Here is a 23,741-nt window from a genome sequence, read left to right as displayed (position 1 = left end):
AACACCCCCGCTGTTCGTAATGTCCGCAACCAGAATGAATATATCCGTAGAACACATATCCCTTCCGCCTGTCCGCAAAGTTTTGACGCACATTTATTTTATTCGGGGACTTCAACATTGTTCGTAGAACCCCAGTTCACATGCGCATCACACACTTGGGTCCTACGAACATCGCCCCTCTCTGCAACTGTACGCCACACGTGTGTTGCACTTTTAATTAGTTCGGGGACCAGAACACTGTCCGTAGAACACCCGCACACATGCGCACAACCGTCACTGCGCATTTGTTGTCCTGCGGACAGCCATCCCATTTGCGAACGTGTCCGTGACGTCATCATGTGACCACAGCCACGCTGAGCATGTGTCCTTATTTGTAGATACTGTCCGGGCCCCTAAACATTTAAAAAGTGCTTTTTTGAGCAATCCAAGGTATTGTACAGTAAAAGTTCACCATTGCACATGTCCCAGACAATGTCCCTGCCGATCTACATACTTTTTGGAACTTTTTGAGCCTGTTCTTGGTGTTTGAAGTGTTCGGGGACGGCGTGGGTATCTGCGAAGTGCACCCCAGCACCCCAATAAAACGCCACACCCCAGAGCTAATCCTAATTCTGCTTAAGGATTTCCAAGATGTACAACAAGCTGTTCTTGGTTCCTGGTTCCTAGTTCCTGGTTATTAACCTGCCAGATGGCATCCCAAATTACTTCTGCTGCTACTGCCTCCGCATCAGCACCCCCACCCCCTCCACCACCACCACGTCCCCAAAGGCCACCAGAGGGGAACAGACGTGAGGATGCAGAGGAGACGGATGAAGAGGATGAGGTAGTGGAAGTCCCAACTACTAGCACTCATCGTGAGTCTTGGGTGTGGCGGTTATTTACTACCGTTGATGGAAACTCAAAAGCTAATGTGAACAAGGTGATCTGTACTCAGTGCCACATGGTGCTGAGTCGTGGTAAGCCTGGTTCATATAGCTTTGGTACTACATTAATGAAGTGACACCTAAAGTCATTCCACGGTGGGGCTATTTGTAAGGTTTTACCTTGCAATAAACGTAGTAGGTTGAGTTCCTCTACAGCATCCTCCGTTTCCACTCCTGTCACCACAAAAGACACTCCTGTGGGACAGTTCATCCCTCCAGCTGCCTCACAGGCCATTCATGATGCTGTTGACCCTTACCTTTCGAGGGTCACAATATTGTGCATGCACTGTGACATAGTACTCTGCAGGTGGGAGAACCTTCAGACTGCTTTCGAGACTGCGGTTAGGGAGCATGAGAATGTCTGCGACCTACCTCAATAAGGCCCACCCTATATCTTTCTCTCTCCACCTGCCCTGTCTTATCCCCGTGGTTGGTGTCCCTCGCTTGCCCTCCTATCCCCTCCTATCCTTTTGTGTCGTGTTTAAAAAAGCCAAAAATACATAAAACAAAAAAACCAACAAAAAAATGCTCTTTTCAGAGCCGCCTTTCATAGTTGAAAAACAGAAGTGACAAATAAATAGTGCAGGGCCCTGTGCATTTTTAGAAGTCCGCGGACATCTGAAATCTGTGCAGTGCTGCCCTGTCACAACCATTGCACTTTTCTCTGGGAGGAAGTGGTGGCTCTGAAAAGAGTCTTTTTGTGGTGTTTTCTTGTGTTTCAAAAACTTCAAATGGTCAACACCTACTGCAAAATGGATTGCTGTAATTCCAAAAAAGGTTGCAATACATTTTGTATATTTCGCAGAAAAATCTGATTGCCCGCATAAGTAAGATGTACTCCATCTCTGCGAAAAATGTGTGTGCTACAAAACATAATGTTTTCATTCTGAAAAGAGGACATACAGCCATCTCTCAAAAAGGCACAAACAGCCTTGTTAACATTGCGCCTTGCTTTCTCCATTTGTGGACCAAATGAAAAACAACGCAGCCACATTTGTCTCTGCGCAATACAGGAAACAATTACTCTGGAGTTTGGATACATGTCCATGACTTTCCCAAATCCTTCTTTCATTGCAAATTGCAAAGAAATTCCAGACACATGTCCTAAACTGTTCCCTCCACAATGAATAATAATAATGTCTGGATGATGCTGTGTCACCAAAGAAGCACGGAGAGGTACCAAATCCACCCACTTCATTCCACGCACTCCATGCCAGTGCACTTCCACATGAGAGAATCCAAGATGTGCAGCCACTCCACAGTGATCTGCATGCACCTCCAACCAATTTATCCATGAATCTCCCAAAATCCATACAATCTGCTTTCTGAAACACACAGCCATAGCTATCTGCTCTTCTCTCAGGAAAAAAACCTACTGACAAACTCTCTCTTCACACAACACACCCAGTAAACCTTATTGACCAATCCCTTCCCTGCTCAGTCTCATTTGCATGCCTCTCAACCCCAAATCGAAAAAACGGAGCGTGGGGAATGGAAATTTAAATAGTGTGCCCCATTTCCCCTTTGAGGTTGGCTCTGAAAAGAGCCTTTTTTAGGTTTTTTTTGCAGATGCTTCAGAAACACCTTTTATTTTGTATTTTGTTTCTTATTTTCCTCCAAAAATCTTCACATTAGCTTCTCCAAAGCAACCCTTATGTTCCAAAACAGCATGGCATTTCCCATAAAAGATAAAGAAATGCTGTCTTCTTTAAAATAAACAACATTACCAGAATCAATGTTCTCATTACTACAAAAGAACATACCAGCTCTAAGCATGAAAGCAAACATGCCTCGGTTGATTGCACACATAGCAATATTTTGCTAAGGACAAAAAACACAACTATTGTCCCAAACTACTCTAGGTAACAAAGCAGAAAAAATTACCTTGGCATTTGGAAGGACTTTCATGATTGCCTGAACCAAGCTTTGCAGATCTTGCAACAATAGGGGCACTGACATAGCCCAAAAGCACAGCACCACAGTATAGGACAACTACATGTGGACTATGAAACCTAGCCATATCCTGACAAACTACTAGAATTGCCTGCAAATTCAAATCAGGCACAGTGCTCCACACCACATCCACTCCTTTTGTGTCAAAATGGTTAGCCAAATTAATAGATTTAGCATACTGCTCCAAACCATTCAATAACATATCTCCAACCACCAACACCCTGACTTTCTGCACCTCCGTCATCTTCACTACACACAGCCCCTCTCAATACGAAGCAGAAACTCAACACCTGATTGGATAATTCTCAAAATATACTCCCACTTCATGCTCGGAAACTCTGGATGTGGCATGTCCTGTCTGTGAACAACCGCGCTGTCCACGGAGCATGTAAGTAACACTGGGGCAGCCTTTCTACCCTTTCCACTGCACTCTCTGCACCAATTCCTCATTGGCTACTGTTAAGCAATCACACAATCATCCACCAATCACATCCAAGAATTCTACATCTAACTCTGTCATCACAGATCAGCACTTTAGATGTACTATTGATCACTCTCAGTACAATTGGGCGGAGACTGCAAAGGACCTACAGCAACAACTACTATAAAACTTCCCAAGATTTCTACTTACAGATTCATGCACATCCACGTGCATGAACACAGACTACAGGTATGAATATTTTCTACACAATACATGTACACCTCTTCTAGTAATACAATACATCCGGGGAGCATAGCACAGCGGCAACGTGCGCGCTTTGAAAGCAAAACAACACGAAGCAACACAGATTCGATCCCCACGTCCGCACTTCAAAACCTCTGGGTGTTTAAGCACATTATAAATACACAAATAAGACAAAATAATTACGCAACTAAAAAACAAACAACTCCTGCATCAGTGCCTCGATGCCCACGGGCTGTCTAAGCACTTTAAAAATGTAAAATAAAATCAATAAAAATATGAACAGAGTAACTGCCACTTAGCGTGTATAAACTGTAAAATGAACTTACTGTCATTTCTCCCATCTTCTATGGTGAAGTATCAATTGCAAACCTTTCCGCTCTCCAAATTTTTGTTTACACACACACACCTATATAAAAAAATATTATTTCATATTATAAGATGGGAAAAATAACAGTATAATTAGGAAAAATACTGTGTATTATAAAATTACACGCAGCCAGGATGAGTACATATATAGCCAGGATGAGTACATACATCTTCATTCAAGCACACACGCAGACAATATCATTAGAAAGGCTCCCAGATCAAACAACACCACTGCCTCTATATGAAATCCTTCTGCTTTATTTCCCACACCTTCACAAAGCCATACATTGAATGCTTTTATGTAAAATCTCTGCCATTTACCCTGTAAAAATAGCAAAAAATGCATATGATTATTTCTTCTATCTCTTAACATCTATTAACATAACTATTATACTCATTTGAAAAACATATTCAACTAACAGATTCTAAATAAAAATACAGGATGCACATAGGCAAAGGAAAGTGCAAAGTAATGTCTACATTAACAAAAGTGCTATAAACACACAAATTCACTAACTTCTTTCTTTTACAATTTCAGTGAAGACCACTCTCCTGAAAAGCAGCAGTGCCTGAAGTACGAACAAGGACTTAGAAGAAACCTACTCTTTCCATACAAAAAAGTAAGTACAAAACTAACATAATGTTCTAACTGTTACTCAAACACACTAGCATTTTAATATTGTAGAAGAAACAAATATATTAACCCTTTACCATTAGATGTAGTATTAGTGCTTCCCCTTGCCAGTTGCATACTTTATATTGTCAACTGAAGCCCAGTATAGTAACACACAAATATGAGAATAGCCTTCGCAACTTGATGTAGCTGCCCATTGCACAATCACACACCTCCACAATCATACTTACCATCATACTCAGACACTCATGCACAAAGCACGCATACACTGCACAAGAGCTCAACCTACACTTTCTTTTTTTCTCCAACAGACCCCAAAGAATGCCTACCAAAAAGCAACTCCGTAGAAAGCAACGCAGAAGTAGAGCAAATCAAAATAAAAGTGTCCAAAATAAGCACCCATGTCTAGCAGATTTTGTACAAAAAGTTCAAACAAAATAGCTAATACAGTCATTAAGCGAAACAAAACAAGCTTCCAGTACAGAAACTTTCCCTCCTCTATCAAAATGTAAAACCAAACAGAAATTGATTAACAAGACTTCAGCTACCACTACTGCTAACGCAACACCTGTAAATCTTGTTGTAGTGGCAAGTAAACATACCAAAAAAAATGTTTTACAAAAAATATTCCGCCACAGAGTCCTTCAGAACCTTTTAAAAACAGGCGAGATATCATGCACAACCCTTAAAACCTACCGTAGAAAATTAATCCTAGAAGCTCTCGTATACAGTGCAATCCTTCTCAAAAGGAAGTTATTTATTTTAGTTTTAAACAGGATGAAACCACTAACAAAACAAACGAACTACTAAACTACAAAAAAGACTTCTCAATAAATGGAATATCAACAAAAATAGCTTCTTAGACATCTGTGGAGGTGAATGGAGTCACACCACGACCACAGAACCATATTTTAATGAAGAAGCATATAAACAAAAGCAAACAAACCCAATTGCCATACATAGCAGTGGACGGGGGGGTGAAAAACTTAATATCACCATTATGGAACAAGAAACTCTGCTGACAAAAATATCCCCAGAAAACTCAGTATCACCTCCCCATTCTACTCAACCAAAACGTCCAGTCTACAAATGGCCGTGCACATCAATGTGTACCATTGCCAAAAAATCTTTAAAATCTTTACGCCAGTTCCTCAATCAGTATGTAAAAAGCAAAGACAAAATCAAAATGAAACTACTACAAAATATGCATGCCTGTCCAGTGTGCAAATACACAAGACTACGAGGATATTCATTAGCCTGCATTTCAGGACCTATTTGCAAAAGCACCTTCCATCATATCGAAATGATATCCACACATCATTCAACTATAAGAAATCTAGTCCAAAAACTCTACTGTGCTAAAAGTCCTGCTTTAGCACTAGCCAATTTAAATAACAATCTTCTACATTGTACAGCCAAGCAACTACTCGAAGAAATAGAGCATATCCAAAGAAAATATTTTGGAATTGAAAGCCACTTACAAAATTAAATAGATGTACAACAAACTAGCAACTACCGTACAAATAGCAACCTTCTATTAAACACATACAAAAAAGAAATACTAAAGTTTAAAAGTACCAAACTAAATTTATATGAGAGCATCATAATTCAAACGGTGCACCCATTTCAAGCAATAATACACCTCCGCCCAAAAACAGCAAAATGACCTCCCTCTGAATTAGTCAAAGGCATTTGTGGCAAAGTAGTTTATTTACCATTAGATTCCAAAGAAATTGTACACACTCTAGGAGTGCAATGGCCAATAGATCAATCTTTAATTGGCTTAGTAAATGGTGTACCTACAAAAGACAAAATAATTTGGCAACAACTCGTGGACTTATATAAAGTTAAACAAGACCTGCAATATCTAAAAAACAACCATGAATACTACAAAGAAGTTAATATTGAAGAAAACCTGAGAGAAACCATTGAAATAGTTTAAGAGTCACCAGAAACTGGTCAATTTGAATTTGTAAATCCTGCTACAGAATCCAATATTTTAGACACATACCTAACTGTGAATCCATTCCATTTCAACAATTTGTACAAAATGCAAACCATGGCAGATTATGTACTACCTGCAATTCAGATAATCACTCCACCTTACAAATACAGACACATAGTAAATACCTAATAGTAATGCTTTTACGTTACAATGCAGATGGTACCAAAAACAACTGACAGCTGCCTGGATTCACACATGGTCAAGTATCACTTGGTAAGAAAACCTTCACAACAATAGGTATCATCTACCACGCAGGAGCCACAACCAATGTAGGTCACTACACTGCATACATAAAAAAGAATTGTGGATGGTTCGAATGTAATGATAGTACCATTACTCTAAAGAAGAGATTGCCAGCACATCTTGTAAACGCTTACTTAATATTCTTAAAACCAAAATTTAATATTTAATGTGTGTATGAACATAAGCAAAACTTCAACTTCAAAACTGTGCACAGTTAGAGTACGCCAACATTTACTAACTGCCCCAAGATTCTGCAACAAGCAAACAGATGAATAAATACTACTAAAATGTAACAAGACATACACAGTTAGAATACACCAACAGGTATCTAACTGCCCCAAGGTTCTGCAACAAGCAAACACATAAATAAATACCACTAAAATCAAACAAGGAATATACAGTTAGAATATGCCAACAGGTATCTAACTGCCCCAAAAAATCTACAACAAGCAAACAGATAAACAGATACTACTAAAATCAAACACGAAATATACAGTTAGAATATGCCAACAGGTACTTAACTGCCCCAAAAAATCTGCAACAACCCAACAGATAGATAAATAGAATAAAAGTAGAAATAAACAATTAGAATACCCCAACAGGTATCTAATTGCCTCAAAAATCTGCAACAAGCCAAAGATAGAACATTAGCAAGAAACAAGAAATAAACAGTAAAACAATGAAAGAAATATATTGTACCACAACATAGAAGTTTTTTTTTTGAAATCCAGCATGGATTTTTTTCCCACAGACCCAATGATTTAGAAAACAAACACAGAAACTGAGAAAATTGCACAGTACACTGGTTTGAACTATAGAACTTGTAAAGTACTAAATATGAGGGTAAAAAAAATACAGAAGTGTCTATTATGCAATGCAATAACTCATTATGAACTACCTGCTCTAACATATGATCTTTTCTTTTATCACAGAGATCGAAAGATTTTTATCTGTTCCAGTTACCCATGTCATGAAAAAACTGCATACAACCACTAAAAACTCAACCAGTAAGTATAGAATAAATAAACTCATAAACACTGCATTCCTTGTTACAAACTGCACAATCTTAACTGCATAACCTAGCCAAAACTTCACATACAAACTCTACAAATGAAACAGTACACAAACTTTTGGGTTGCGGATATTTGATGGGTGTTTGATTCTATGGGTGTGTTATGCTGCGGTGGTTGTGACCAGGGCCTAGAGTCTTGGGTGCATGGCCTATGGCCTACGGCCTTCGGCCATGCACCCAAGACTCTAGGCCCTGACCACAACCACCGCAGCATAACACACCTATAATACCAAACATTTTGACTGTGGTATGTAACCTGCTTATAGAGAAGATATTAATTACAATCAGTCCTCTACTAACAATCTGAAGTGGGAAAAGCGACCAAAAGGATCCCACCAATCCCCTCTCAACCATGGCCTAGAGGATCACGGCCCAGGCACCCGCCGCGAGAGGAGTTTTCCCATCTCCCAGACGACCAAATACCCTGTTACAAGAACATACGAATGTGCCCACTCGCATGCCCACCCGCATGCCCACCAGCCTGCCCTGCACATGCCGACACCTGCGGCATGGATGAACTCGACTAAACCATCTAGCACCAAATCAACACATCGTTAGAGATGCCATGACGACCTAGCTAACGGTCTGCACAGTCGTGCAACATACACACTGGACACTCCCACATCAATTCACACGAAGAACATGCTCAGTGCTTTGACGTAGGCGACGGACATACTCACGGACGTGCATCTTTATTATTTTCAACATAGGCTTTTCAAATGCAGAAACGCAAGACGCATAATGAACTTATCTAAAAAGGCTTGCTCACGCTTCTTCTAAAACCATGTACCGTAATGAGGAATATAACGAAGACACAATACTGAAGATAGAACAACACGACACCATAACCTACAGCGCCCTACATTAAATGGTTTCTCCTATGCACCAGGCCCAAGTAGGCTGCAAGCAAAAGCTTTCATGAACATTGAATGAGCAAGGGTTCGGTTGCTGACCCCGCAGAATGAGCCCAGCGAAAGCAGACAGTCAAGGGCACAACGTTGCAAACTTGCATACCGCAAGCCGACGCCAAGGTCGCACCTGCAAGATAAACCAGGCACACAGTGAAAAATATAATATTAATTGTGCAGAATTCTGCCTCAACCACGGTCCCTACCTCACGTGACCGAGCCGAACTTGATAGGGTGCCAAGCCCAGGAGGAAGAAGGCGTCTGGGTCCCCCGTCTCAAGACACAGGCAGATACAATTAAGCGACTCAACAGACATCTGCGACGGTGGGAGTAGTCGGCCTTCCTGCTCATGAATAAGTCCTCACATTGTCTGCACACACCCATAGTGAAACATTGTTGCAAATGACAGGTGCACCGCGAGCTGGGAACAGCGATGGTCCCAGACTGGGGGGCTCGCGGGTGAACCAATCAGAACATGGGACCCTTATCACTGACGCCATTCACATTGACCAATCCTCAGGGGTCTTCATGTAAAAAATTTTATGTATCAAACTGAAGGGACAACCCAAGTATACCACCTGACTGACCCTTGACCAATAACCAAGTCTTCTATACGTATGCTATACTAACCCTACCACTCGGGGAACCAATCCAGAGTGGCGATAGGTTTTTTGTTAATTTTGCTAAGGTGACGCAAGTAGCGCGTCACGCTAAGGTAAAAAGGGCCTGCGAGCCCCACGCTGCAAAGAGAGTGTCAGGACGGACGCGTACGATCCTTGGCCATCCCTGCCGTTTTGTTTAATAAACAGCAGAATCACCTTGCTTCTTGCGTGTGTCTCATACTCTATCTTTTGGGATATACGGGAGGAGTTGGGGCCTCCCTGCCCGGAGGTCCGCGGACGGCCCAGCCGGCCCCGGGAGAATTTCCCCCCGACAAGTTGGAGGCACTGCTGAGATCTGTTTAAGGTCCGCTTTTATTTTTATTTTTCCAAGTACTCCCGTTGCGAGGAGGCCCGGCGGCGCGGCCCCCTCTGCCGCTGCCCCCTTTTGAGGACTACAGGACCATCGCGGAACTGCGAGAAGACCGGACGGCGCAATCCGGATAGTGGCCCTCGGGAGCCGGTTGAGAAGTATCCCGCCCGCGGTTGGCGAGTGTCCAGACGTAGTCCAGACGAGGGGAGGTGGCGAGCCGCCTGGAGGGGTGCACGCAGTCGAGCGGCCCCGCATCAAGAGAACTTGGTGAGTATACCACGCCCAACAAGCAATGTGAAATTGTGAGGGAGGGGGGAGGAATTGAATACGGGAGGCGGGAGGTGTTGCACAGGTGCGCGGCGAAGGTTTGATAATTTAGTGTTGGCAATGAAATGAATGGTAGCCGGACGAGTGCGAGAGCAGTCCGCTACGTTACGGGAGAAAAGGGGGCGGAGCACGAAAACATCACGTGCGGCCGCTCGTAGAAACTGATTGGCCTAGGTCGCGACCACGTGTAAGGGTGTGTGTGTGTGGTTTCCTACGATTTGGCAATTATTGATCAATGAGTAGATGAGGATCCCTATTGTTCGAGCAGGAAACTCGATAGATAGATGACGTTTCCCTGTAGGCGGTAGCTAGATAGTTGCCTAATACGGAAGATAATTGGCTGGTTAAGCCCTCCTGTCGAGGGGCGTATCACACGCGAGGCGACGCAGTGTGCGCAGTCCGATTATATTATTGATTACCTTGTTCCAGGAGTGACAGGAAGACAGCTGTGGGGTTAACGGGGGTAGATTGCGAGTGTATTTTGGGCTTAAAGAATATATGAAGAATTTACCAATAGTTTGAAGAGATCGGTGACGTCACCAGCAGGGCTTACATAGGACATCTCGAGAACCAGGCATCTTTCATTTTTGAGTGGTGGGGAGGAGAGCTGTGTTAAGGGCGTGGAAACGGAGGTAGACGGTAATGAGTTGATCGGGGGAAGGCGAAAGGAGGTACGTGGCTGCGCACGGAGAACGCCGGCCACGGCAAGTGCAGAGGAGGGAGGAGGAGCAAGTGAAAATAGGACGGCGGTATAAGATCGTCACAAGGGGCACGCAGCCGCAGGGGGCTGCGTGCGCTCCGGCTGCAGGGGGCCGTAAGGGCATTGTATAAAGGAAGAAACTAAAGAAAGAATATACAAATGTAAATACTATATTTTACTAATTTTTCCTTAGCGGACTATCGCAAGTCCCCAAACTTACGGGGCCAGGTAAAGGTACAAGGTTGTATATTGTAAACTACTAGTGAGATAACCACTACCAAATAGGGGAAGGGTAACAAGTGGAGCGCTACTATGTCATACGGGACAGGATCGGGGTGTGGGGGAACACCCTCACAACCCTGCTGCAACACATATGTAAAACACTATCACCCCATAGAGAGAAGTTGATCAAGTACAGCATAGAATGGACACAGGGGACAAACAACAAAATGACGACACCATGGCCGCCTAATGGTAGCTTCGATCCATATACCCAACACTCACTATTAAACTATCTGCACAATACATACAAAGGGAAGAAGTTAACGCACCACGTGGAGGTGTTCAACTTGTGGAGGATGTTCCAGGGGTCCCGACCAGGACCAAACGGAATGTTCATTATAGGGGAAACAACGGGAGAGAAGGAGATTAAGGAGGAGAGAGAGAGCGGGGAGAAGGGAAGTGAAGGAACACTGAACACGGGGAGAGGACAAGAGGGAGGAGAAAAGAGTGACGACTCAACCGAAAATGAAATAAAAAAGGAACATAGCGACGATATACCTCTAGCGAAGGTAGTGAAAACAGAGGGCGGGGGGTTGTACCCTTTAAGAGAACTAGGAGAAATAGCAAGAGAACCATTAAGGGCGGCTGAGGGGTACTCGAACCCGGCATACAGCCCGCCTCCATATACAGCTACAGGTGGCCACACGGGAGGGGAGCGGACTAGTACAACGGGGTCAGCTCATGGGAAGATGATAGCAGGGGAGGGGAGGACCGAAGTAGAGCAGACTACGGACATAGGAAATGATGAGTGGGTAGCTGCACAGATATTATTAAAATTACGCGGTTCATTAACGGGAGAAGAGAAGGAGGTGGTGAGGAAAATGGACGAGGATAATGCCAGGGAGAGTGAAATGGAAGGGGAAGAGGGGAAAAGAAAGGGGGAAGAGCCGTTAAGGAAAAAGGAAGAGACTTTGGAGGAACGATTAGCAGAATTAAGGGATGAACAGAATGCACTGATTAAGCAGCTCGAGAGGGGGGAAAGAGAGAGAGCACGGGAAAGGAAAGAAGGTAAGAATGAGTTGGGGAAAATGAGAGAACGAACAGAGGAGCAAAGGAGAGAAGCCGAAAGGCTAAAGGCAGCGGCAGAAAGGGTATCGAGAGCAGTACTGCGCAAAAGGAAAAAAGAGGAAGAGGAGAAAGAAAAAGAAATGGCAATATGGAAGAAGAGATTACTGTCAGAAACGACAAGGAAATACGAAGAAGGGAGGATGATAGAGAGTATAATAGAAAGGGAGAGGGAGAGATGGGAAAGGAAGAAAGAAGATGGAAAGATATTAGAAAAAATGAGTTGTGAAGTAATGGAAGAATTAAAAAAGAAAAGAGAGGAAATTGGTAGGGGAATAGCGGGGAGAGAAGAAGGGGAAAGAGAAGATAGGAGGGGGGAGAGTGAAGTAAGGAGGGAGGTATACAGAGGAGCAGAAGTAGCAACAACATCAACACAAAGAGGAGCGAGTAGTAAAGGAGAAAAGGGAGGAACGGACCTAATAGACTTAAAAACAGTAACGATTGGGGGGAAAAAGACAGTTTGGGGGTTGCCATTTATGACTGACTTTTGTAGTGAGGAAGAGGAAGACATGGGGAAGGAAGAAACAGTGAAAGGGAAAGCCTAGACAAACTATACACCACCCGGACAAATAAAGACTCACCATGGATCTGCAGGAGAAAGGAAGAACTGCAGAGCAGTGAGGAGGGGGAGCATGGAATGACGGAGGGGCAGACACGTGAAGCAACGCCGTCACCGTCCCGTTATGCATGCTCCACCACCCCACGCTCATTACGTACAACATGCCCATCTAAACTAGCGCCCTTCACAAGAGAACTGACACCCTATGCAGGAAGGCTTAGAGACCTCCCTGGACGTAGACAGGGAGAACGAATACACGCGCCCACAACAAATAAAGGAAATGATGAAAGAAGGGGAAGTGGTGGAGGAGGAACAGTGGAAAGCAGGAGAAATATGGACGAAGTTGACGATATAGATGAGACGGATGGAGAAGAGGGGTGTGAGGACTCGATTTTGTGGAACCCAGGGAGTAAAACGGGACACAACTTAATGCCTCTCCTAGAGAGGGGAGGGGTTAGACCACAATATGTTCCTTGGAAGCACACAGACAAGGAAAATATAAAATGTAGACTCCCATCATTAAGTGGAGGTGCGGGTAAATGGATATATGAAATGGAAAAACACACCGCAGGACAGAAGTTGGCAGTGGGAGATGTAAAGGGCCTCCTCATATCAATATTAGGTGATGCTGCGGATGACATCTGGAAGAGAGCAGGCTTCCCCGGGTAACAATAACAAACACATCTCACGATGGGGCACCATTCGCAAACTGCAGACATGCATTATGGCAGGCACTGAGGGTACAGTATCCAGACACATCAGACATAGGAGCTATTACCTCGCGCAAGATGCGTGAGAACGAAGATCCTGTTGATTATATCCAGGAAATTCAAGAGAAGTGGCGTATGGAAACTAGAGAACAATGGGACAAAACACCAGCAATATTCTATCATATACTAGTACAAGGACTCCCAGAAGCAGTCCAGAAACAATTGAAGAAAGTAGTGGGGATGGAAGCAAAAGCATGGCCAGAAATACAACTGACTATAGTGCATCATTGCAGGACATGGCAAGATAAAATGAAAAAAAAGGAAGAGGATAGGAAAACGGAGGAGGCTAAACTAGTACAGAAGAAAGTCACTAAATACACGATGGAAGGCGCACTAATAACTACACCTGCCACAATAACTCAAAGCCCCACACAGGTAGTGGCTGCACAAGACCCCTCCCAAATACAATCATCGCAGACTGTAACACAGCAGATGCCGCCACCCCAGCCATACACGACTAACATGGGAGGAGGATACACGACGCCAGGAGCTGGGTATTATAATTACAACCGGGGAAGGGGAGGAGTAATGAGAGGGAGAGGATACGGATTTAACACACAACAACAGGTGGGGGGCCTTAGGAATTCCTACCCCACCGGGTATCCAACATATCAGGACTACACAGGAAGCTTTCCATGGCAGAACAGGGAACCACCGGTGTGTTGGATTTGTGGATTGGTGGGCCACATGTCGCGTACGTGTAGAGTGAGACCAGGTACACCGTTGTGGAACGAACAGGGACAACAAGAGCTCCCGCAAGAACAGCAGGGCATCCAGCAACAGCAGACATTACAACAGGCAAATGGACGGCAACAACTAGTAACACAACAACAGCCACGGACATACCTACCGCCTCAACAGCAGGTAGCGATTTCACAACAACCCCTAACACAGCAAGTACAGCCACCTACACAAGTTCAAGACCATAACATAACCTCGACCAACACCCAACTACAGCAAACACAACTGGGTAGGGTGACAGTGCTGGGACACAACCCTTACACAGGTAGTGGTCAATCATTGTACCCCCAATAGGACAGCCCACAGACGACCTTGGTGTGTCCCATCCTGTCGGTAACACCTAATAGTGCGGAGGAACCACGCATAGAGGTAACGATAGGTGACAGCAAATTATCATTCCTTGTCGACACCGGGGCGACCCGGTCTTGCATAAGGGAAGGTAAATTCAAGATGTCAGGTGAAGCCATGAACACCCAAGGATTTTCTGGGGCTAGTGGTTTGGTTCTCTTTACTGATAACATTCCCTTATCAATAGGGGATTATGACATGTCAGTTCCACTTTTATATTCCAAGGCTTCACCTGTTAATATAATGGGGAGGGACATCATGAGCAGGTTGAATATGACGATCTCCTTTACGGAGGACGGCATAATTTGCTCCACTCCAGGAATTAATATGCTCACGGCGCGACAGATTATGCAGGCATACTGTGGACAGACAGTGATTAGGGCTGAGCCAGTAGATGGTGAACTGTTCCAGTACGGGACTGACATGGCATTTGCATGGATGCCAGGGATAGAGGGAAAGATCTGGAGGAGGCCAGCAGCCTACTTGTTTAGACCAGAAACGCCAGCTAACGAACCAGAAGGAAAGGTGATTTCGGTGGACATAGAGAGCATCATAGCAACCGCTGATTACATTGCAGTGCATGCCCAAGACAGAGAAGGAAGAGCGTGGAGGGCAGTGATAGCACTAGCAGAAGGATGTAGACTTACCCAGGTGTCAGATGAGGAGCTCTTCTCAGGAGAAAAGGAAGAAGGTGAAATGGTATTTATGATGAGTGTGGAAATATGGCTAAGGGTGACGTACAAACAGGTGGCACAGAAAATTGCAATGGCACTTGAGGCACCCACGTCCACCCCAGTTCCCTTTTTTGAGGAGGATATGGCAAAAGTACCCACATCATTATGGACTACTAGCCCCTATGACGTGGGGTGCATAAAAAGCATAGGGGGGGTAAGAATAAAACTGAAAAAAGGTGCAATACTCCCCAGAGTCAAACAGTACCCACTATCAAAAGAGGTAGATGAGGGCATATGTGAAACAATAACGGCCCTTATAAATAATGGCATATTGGTCCCATCAGAATCCCCATGCAACACAGCTGTATACCCAGTATGCAAGGCTAAAGGTGGATCTTGGCGCTTTATACAGGACCTCAGGCCCTTGAACAATATAGTGGAAGCAGAATACCCAATAGCAGCAAACCCGGCCACAATATTGTGTGGCATTCCGGCAGAGGCGTCACGGTTCACAGTGATCGACCTTAAAAATGCCTTTTTCTCAATACCACTGCACCCAGACTCACAAGATCTGACAAGCTTCACTTACAGAAACGCAAAGTGGAAACACACCAGATTGCCACAAGGGTACTGCGAGTCACCCTCAATTTTTAACAGAGTAATACAGATGGACTTGGGTAACATTAAAGTGGAAAGCACAGTGTTGCAGTATGTTGATGACATAATAATTTGTAGCACAAACGAAAAAAGATGCAGAGAGGACTCATTAAAGATGCTGACAATACTAGCTGAAAAAGGTTACAAGGTAGACAAGGAAAAGCTAAAATACTGCCAGGAACAAGTACTTTACATTGGACAGCTCATATCCCAATATGGGAGACAGATTGCACCACAAAGAGCACAGGCAATTTTAAAAACACCGTTGCCACAAACAGTGAGAGAACTACAGCAGTTCCTTGGCCTGTGCAACTACTGCAGAGCATGGGTGTTTGATTACAGCTCATACATAGGACCTCTACTTGAGGGGTTAAAAGAAGCTAACAAAGGGGAGAAAAAGTTGGGGTGGACAATGGAAATGAAAGAGGCTTTCGATGAACTGAAAGATGCAATATCAACCGCTCCAGTACTGGCCACCCCAGATTATGAACGACAATTTTTCATATTTTCACATTGCGACTCAACAGTGATGAAAGCGGTGTTGGCTCAAAAAACAAGCATGGGCTACAAACCCGTGGCGTTTTACAGCGGTCACTTAGATCCTGTGATGCTAGGTCATTTCCCTTGCGAACAAGGTCTCGCCGCAGCTGCCTTTGCGGTAGAGAAAGCATCAGCAATCACCATGGGGTGCCCAACCACACTGTTTGTGGAACATGCGCTATTTGCAATATTGAACAAGCCTAAGTCCACATTAACAACGCAAAGGGCGTCAGGTTATGAGATTATATTATCTAGAGCTGAATTATCAATTGTTAGATGTAGCACAGTCAACCCTGCAAGGTTTATAGCACAGGTAATTGAGGAAGGAGACTATGCACCCGATTGTACAAAGATTACTGAAATGTATTCATGCACCAGAAGGGTTGAAGAGAATGCACTAGGGGGAGGTGATATCTTGTTCATTGATGGGTCATCAACGATTGACCAAAGTGACGGGATTAGGAGAACTAGGGCTGCAGTGGTGAAAATGACAGAGGCGCCGGTGTGTGTGGCAATGAAGTGCGTACAATTACCACAGCATTACTCCGCCCAAGCAGCGGAATTGGTCGCACTGATCTTGGCGTTGAAGGAAAGTTTTGACAAGCGAGTGACCATATATTCCGACAGTGCATATGTCACATCTACTGTCCATTCCGGGTTGTCCAAGTGGAGGAGAAGAGGGTTTAGGAGAGCCGACGGCACCCCAGTGCAACATGCCCTCTTATTAGCTGAACTAATTGAAGTAATAAATGACCCCCAAGAAGTAGCCTTGGTAAAATGCACCGCACACACTAATGAAGAAGATCATATTTCAAAAGGGAATGCAGCAGCAGACGCACACGCGAAGTATGCTGCATATTTTGGCGAGGTATGGATCCCCCCAGAGTCAGAGAGAGGGAGAGGGAGGGGAATAGCTAAGGAGCTATTAGTAAGAGAAGGGTACACCCATCTCCCAGCCACACAGATAATGGAGCTACAAGCGGCTGCACCCATGGCAGAAAAAGAAATATGGGTAAAAAGAGGATGTACAATGTCACCAACTGACGCACTATGGCGCCAGGGTAGCACTGGGAAAATGGTAATGCCACTGGCACTATTGAACATCGCCCTGAGCCAACTACACCACCCAGCCCACACAGACAAGGAAGTAATAGCAGCACGAATTAGGGAAGATTGGTTCTGCCCCGAGTTAAATTCCCATGTGTCAAATTTTGTCAGCAATTGTCTCACATGTCAACAGTTCACGGCCGGTCACACGCTGAAGGTGATAAAAGGTACCATACCCCGGCCAGAGGGACCCTTCCGACACATCCATATTGACTATGTTGATATGATCAATGTATGTCAAGGAAATAGGTATATGATTGTAGTTGTGTGCCCATTCTCTAGGTGGATCGAGGCAGGGCCCTGCTCTCACCCAGATGCATTCTGAGCAGCTAAATTCCTAGTAAGGGAGGTCTTTCCCAGGTGGGGAGTGTGCGAAATATTGCGGTCAGACAATGGGCCGCATTTCGCCAATGAAATGTTCCAGCATATCACGTCCTTACTGAACATCAAGCATAAATTTGAATGTGCATATCACCCGCAGGCCAACGGTGGATGCGAACGCCTGAATGGCCTATTAAAAGAGACAATTGCAAAAATACAGCAAACAACAAAGAAGAGTTGGCTGTATTGCCTTCCGCTAGCCCTATTTGAGTTAAGGAATAGACCAGGCTCCGACCACCACCTCACTCCTCACGAGGTGGTGACCGGACGCCAAATGCGCCTTCCTCTGACGCCAACATCAAGAGCATTTACCGACCATGAGAGCACTGCAAATGTCCTTGGCGATGAAATGTACCAATATGTGTCTTCTTTGATTACTAGTGTGGTGTTTGTGTCTCAACAGCTCGAGCGCACGCGGGGCGGGTCTAAGAGTGATCAACAAGAAGACGCGGATGAAGAATTGGAAAAGGGAAAACTGTGCAAAATTGCCAAAGGCGACCACGTACTACTTCGCAATTTCAATATGAAGTGGAACAGCCCACGCTTCACTGGCCCCCACCTGGTAGAGGAGGTATCAACGAGAGCAGTAAAGCTACAAGACAAACGTGCCTGGAATCACCTGCACGACGTAAAGATCTGCAAACTCCAGACCCGCCCTAGCGTCACCGACAGGGCCATTGGAAGAGCAGCAACAGCATCGCCAACGGAGGAAGGGACTTCTACCGCAACTAACGGCCAAAGTGTCCCCATACCCTGCCACCCCCCTGATTCCCCAAAGACAACCACCGCTCACCCCATGGTCACACGTTCCAAGAGTAAAGAAACCTCTACCAGTTGAACCTGAACCCCAATCCCTCTGCCCATTGACCCCCTACCCACTGCAATAATAACCCAATTGAAGGACATTGTTTTGCACATACACATGTAAACACGTGAATGTTCTCTCTTTTTTCTCTCGCACATGCAGGTACGGCGTATTACTGTACTATTAAGAAAGCAGATAACTAACAAAGTTCACTGCCCAGGAGGAGTAGATGATACCCTCAGACAATAACTACCCTGAAGAATTATCGCACCAATTTGTCTATTACATACAAAGGCCACAGCACCTGAAAAGAAGGAGGGTACGTGTCTACTACACAGCACTCCTCTTGGCCATAGAGCAATCAATGCCCCACATCCGGCCATACTTGCCTGTCCTGAGAGATAGATCGCTCAGATTGGCATGGAAACAGCTCTTCGCCTGGGCACTGAACGACTACTTGATAGGGAGAGCTTGAAAACAACAACTAACACTAATAACAAGCATATTGAGAATTTTCAGGCGGGCAACTTTAACGTCGCAAGAATTAGCTGCCGGACTGCAGCAAGGTAAGAGCAAAATGCCGGTGAAACTAGCCTCTGTAATAAAGATGATAGGGATTTTGATGATCACCGGGTTTGTGGCTGTCTCTGTATGGCGGTACAACTATGCTATCAATATTTTTGCTGTTGCCAAATCTAATATACCCCCACCCCCAGCTGCAACAGGTGTTACGTCAGGTGGTACTAGCGAAATTAGACACAAGGGTAATAGAGTTAAACGCAGCACATACTCAGAGAATAAAGATATTGACAACTACATACAAAATTCAGCGCACATCTCTAACAACATGTGGTACCAACACATGACCAAAATAGGTAAACAAACAACAGAAGAAGGCTGCTACGTCTGCTCATTGATCCCATACGCCATGAGTGCATCCCGAACTTTTGTTGCCACGGAAATAGATGAAAAAACAGCACGATGTATAATATACCTGGCACTGTTCCAAACAAAAGGGAGATTTCAAGGGAACACGGTACACCTGGTATGGAAATTACGTGACACGTACCCGTACGAAAATAACTTCCTTAAGAGTTATTTGAGCTACCACAAGACCAGCCTACATGCCGAAGCATTTAGATACATAACAAGCGGCCCTGAGAAAGGAGAAACGAAGAAAGTTACATTACAGTACCTACCATGTGATTGGTACGCCACTGAAGCTGCTGGTAAACAAGGATGTTGGGAAAGACCACTGATAATAATAACAGGAAAGGTGTACCTGGGTGACAAATGGGACATAGGACTGGTTGGCAGCAACATGGTAACGAGAGAAGATACTACAACTATTGCAGAGCACAACAACAGATGTTGGATGACTTGGGTCAAGTACGTACCCATGCTAACATGGATAGAGAAGGATGAGGACCCAATAACGATACTGCCGATGATTGCACCTAAGATATGCTACCAGCACAAAGGAGAAGTAGATGTAGGATACAACACCAACTGTGCAAGTGTGACAGAGCTACTGAGGGGGGAGCAGGAACAGCAGTAGTAATGGACCATTACTGGGCCTGTGGAGACAAGGCGTACCACACACTGCCCCCTTTGTGGAATGGTGTATGCACTATAGTACACGTTAATGTACCATCACTAGTGGTGCATCAGAAACATGTGAATATGGCGAATTTCCCCAAGATGGATGAAGGGAACAAAAGGAAGAAGAGATCTGCACAGCCTCGGAAAGGGCCAGAGAATCGACGCAACGGCAACAACACTGTCCTCAACAGAAGGAAAAGACAAGGAGAACCTCTGACAGGAAATTACCTGTGGGGAAGGTCGGAAACAGCACTCACCTCAATTCCGCCGGAACACAGACTATTCAGCAGAGCAGCTATGTTCTTCTCCTCAATAATACATCCTGGACTGCAGGCCTACACAAACGCAAAATGGCTCCAGATAACTAGGTGGGAACTAATGATGACAATTAACTCTACAGTAAATGGATTCAACGCAATAAAAGAGGAATTGCGAGCAGTAAGAATGGTTGCACTACAGAACAGATATGTACTGGACCTCCTCACAGCAATGGAAGGAGGAGTTTGCGCAAAGATAGGACAATCATGCTGTACATTCATTCCTGCTAACGATGCTGACAATGGTACACTCACGGAAGCAGTATCACAATTGGCCCAGATGCACTCCAAAATGATGGACGAAAGTAAAGGTGTAAAAAAGGACGAAAGCTGGTTTTCGACGCTATGGTCATGGATGCCATCTTGGCTGTCGGACGGACTGAAGATCATAGTTGGATGCATTATTTTGGCTGGAGCTGCACTTATCTTAATAAGGTTTTGGAAGGCCCGGAAGGCACGCACCACAGATGAGATGATCGAAATGGTCGGTATGCACCCCTTGATGCCAGCAGATGACGGCCAACACGCAGGAACCATAATAAAAGAGAGAGAGAGGTTGCGCAACCAGATCATCACTAATCACCTGGACCCACCATCTGTGAAGCTCGAGAACCCAAGAAACCCGAGGAGCTACATAGGGAAATGGGTATATTGCACACCTGGAGGAACCTGTGTATATATGTACTGGTCATTTGAAGACCATGTCAACCACTATGGACATTTGGGAGGAGTGATTAAAATATGGAGAGTAAGAGGAGATAAGGAAAAGGATATGTTTGTGGTCGACAAGTCGACCAAAGGGGGGACTGAAGTGGGAAAAGCGACCAAAAGGCTCCCACCAATCCCCTCTCAACCATGGCCTAGAGGATCACGGCCCAGGCACCCGCCGCGAGAGGAGTTTGCCCATCTCCCAGACGACCAAATACCCTGGTACAAGAACATACGAATGTGCCCACTCGCATGCCCACCCGCATGCCCACCAGCCTGCCCTGCACATGCCGACACCTGCGGCATGGATGAACTCGACTAAAACATCTAGCACCAAATCAACACATTGTTAGAGATGCCATGACGACCTAGCTAACGGTCTGCACAGTCGTGCAACATACACACTGGACACTCCCACATCAATTCACACGATGAACATGCTCAGTGCTATGACGTAGGCGACGGACATACTCACGGACGTGCATCTTTATTATTTTCAACATAGGCTTTTCAAATGCAGAAACGCAAGACGCATAATGAACTTATCTAAAAAGGCTTGCTCACGCTTCTTCTAAAACCATGTACCGTAATGAGGAATATAACGAAGACACGATACTGAAGATAGAACAACATGACACCATAACCTACAGCGCCCTACATTAAATGGTTTCTCCTATGCACCAGGCCCAAGTAGGCCGCAAGCAAAAGCTTTCATGAACATTGAATGAGCAAGGGTTTGGTTGCTGACCCTGCAGAATGAGCCCAGCGAAAGCAGACAGTCAAGGGCACAACGTTGCAAACTTGCATACCGCAAGCCGACGCCAAGGTCGCACCTGCAAGATAAACCCGGCACACAGTGAAAAATATAATATTAATTGTGCAGAATTCTGCCTCAACCACGGTCCCTACCTCACGTGACCGAGCCGAACTTGATAGGGTGCCAAGCCCAGGAGGAAGAAGGCGTCTGGGTCCCCCGTCTCAAGACACAGGCAGATACAATGAAGCCACTCAACAGACATCTGCGACGGTGGGAGTAGTCGGCCTTCCTGCTCATGAATAAGTCCTCACATTGTCTGCACACACCCATAGTGAAACATTGTTGCAAATGACAGGTGCACCGCGAGCTGGGAACAGCGATGGTCCCAGACTGGGGGGCTCGCGGGTGAACCAATCAGAACATGGGACCCTTATCACTGACGCCATTCACATTGACCAATCCTCAGGGGTCTTCATGTAAAAAATTTTATGTATCAAACTGAAGGGACAACCCAAGTATACCACCTGACTGACCCTTGACCAATAACCAAGTCTTCTATACGTATGCTATACTAACCCTACCACTCGGGGAACCAATCCAGAGTGGCGATAGGTTTTTTGTTAATTTTGCTAAGGTGACGCAAGTAGCGCGTCACGCTAAGGTAAAAAGGGCCTGCGAGCCCCACGCTGCAAAGAGAGTGTCAGGACGGACGCGTACGATCCTTGGCCATCCCTGCCGTTTTGTTTAATAAACAGCAGAATCACCTTGCTTCTTGCGTGTGTCTCATACTCTATCTTTTGGGATATACGGGAGGAGTTGGGGCCTCCCTGCCCGGAGGTCCGCGGACGGCCCAGCCGGCCCCGGGAGAATTTCCCCCCGACAAGTTGGAGGCACTGCTGAGATCTGTTTAAGGTCCGCTTTTATTTTTATTTTTCCAAGTACTCCCGTTGCGAGGAGGCCCGGCGGCGCGGCCCCCTCTGCCGCTGCCCCCTTTTGAGGACTACAGGACCATCGCGGAACTGCGAGAAGACCGGACGGCGCAATCCGGATAGTGGCCCTCGGGAGCCGGTTGAGAAGTATCCCGCCCGCGGTTGGCGAGTGTCCAGACGTAGTCCAGACGAGGGGAGGTGGCGAGCCGCCTGGAGGGGTGCACGCAGTCGAGCGGCCCCGCATCAAGAGAACTTGGTGAGTATACCACGCCCAACAAGCAATGTGAAATTGTGAGGGAGGGGGGAGGAATTGAATACGGGAGGCGGGAGGTGTTGCACAGGTGCGCGGCAAAGGTTTGATAATTTAGTGTTGGCAATGAAATGAATGGTAGCCGGACGAGTGCGAGAGCAGTCCGCTACGTTACGGGAGAAAATGGGGGCGGAGCACGAAAACATCACGTGCGGCCGCTCATAGAAACTGATTGGCCTAGGTCGCGACCACGTGTAAGGGTGTGTGTGTGTGGTTTCCTATGATTTGGCAATTATTGATCAATGAGTAGATGAGGATCCCTATTGTTCGAGCAGGAAACTCGATAGATAGATGACGTTTCCCTGTAGGCGGTAGCTAGATAGTTGCCTAATACGGAAGATAATTGGCTGGTTAAGCCCTCCTGTCGAGGGCCGTATCACACGCGAGGCGACGCAGCGTGC

Source organism: Ambystoma mexicanum, chromosome 13 (genome assembly GCF_040938575.1).
Source record: "Ambystoma mexicanum isolate Mex_15411 chromosome 13, UKY_AmexF1_1, whole genome shotgun sequence".
In the NCBI taxonomy this organism is placed as follows: Eukaryota; Metazoa; Chordata; class Amphibia; order Caudata; family Ambystomatidae; genus Ambystoma; species Ambystoma mexicanum.
Note: the sequence above shows the minus strand (reverse complement) of the source record.